Here is a 1,195-nt window from a genome sequence, read left to right as displayed (position 1 = left end):
TAAAACGGAGCAAATTATCAGGTCTGAATACGACCTTATTCTTCTGTTTTCTTTTCTGAGTCTTCCTTTCTTCCTTCATCTTGTAATTTGCTGAGAAAGTTTAACCTTAACGGTCTGCACAAGCCTGGCGATGTAATTCTGRGAGGACTTTTCGAAGTCCACTACAGTTCTGTCTTCACAGAGCAAACATTCACCTCAGCACCACATCAGACCAGTTGTCAGGGGTAAGTCTCCTGTAGGTAAAAGACAGCAGATTACACTCTAAGGGATGTTAGTAACATTATTGATTATTAGCTTCGACACTCTAGGATTCAGACATGCCATGACCATGGCCTTTGCTATTGAYGAGATTAACAAAAACCCCAATTTGTTACCTAATGTGACTCTGGGATACAGTCTTTATGACAATTGTGCTACACTGGGTGTCRGGTTCAGTGCTGCRTTGTCAATGGCCAGTGGTCAAGAGGAGCAGTTTTTACTTCAGAAAAACTGTTCAGGAACCCCTCCAGTTGTGGAAATTATCGGCGATCCATTTTCCACTTTTTCTRTTGCTGCTTCAGAWGTTCTTGGTCWATACAAGCTGCCTTTTGTGAGKTTTTTATTTTTTCAAAAATATTTAATGTGGTGCATTAGACCATCTATCAGTTGCCAGAATATGTGAGAAATRCTTTCACTTATTGAACAATGTGCACAATATGTTTTTATAGGTGAGATATTTTGCCACTTGTTCTTGCCTGAGTGATTGGCAGCGATTTCCATCCTTCTTCAGAACAATCCCGAGTGATGCTTTCCAGGTAAATTTAACAGCACAATCTTTATGCATAATGCAATAACTCAAATATTCCATTTGCAACTGAGTAAATTTTGTTTGCACTTTGGCTTTATATGTATTTTGGTAAATAAGCTTTGCAAAAGAAAAAAATCCTTTAAGTTACCGCTTCACCTGTTCACGCAGGTGTGTGCCATGATTCAAATTCTAAAACACTTTGGCTGGACTTGGGACATCTGTTCAGTGATGATGACTATGGTCTCCATGTTTCCAGATTCTTCCAAACTGACTTGACTCAGTCAGGCAGGGGCTGTCTGACCTACACAGAGATTTTGCCCTGGGGCAATCAGCCCAACGAATATCAGAGGATTGTGAATGTGATGAGAAAATCCACATCACGTGTAGTAATTGTGTTTGCACACCAGA

Source organism: Austrofundulus limnaeus, unplaced genomic scaffold, assembly GCF_001266775.1.
Source record: "Austrofundulus limnaeus strain Quisiro unplaced genomic scaffold, Austrofundulus_limnaeus-1.0 Scaffold761, whole genome shotgun sequence".
NCBI classification, from domain to species: Eukaryota; Metazoa; Chordata; class Actinopteri; order Cyprinodontiformes; family Rivulidae; genus Austrofundulus; species Austrofundulus limnaeus.
Note: the sequence above shows the minus strand (reverse complement) of the source record.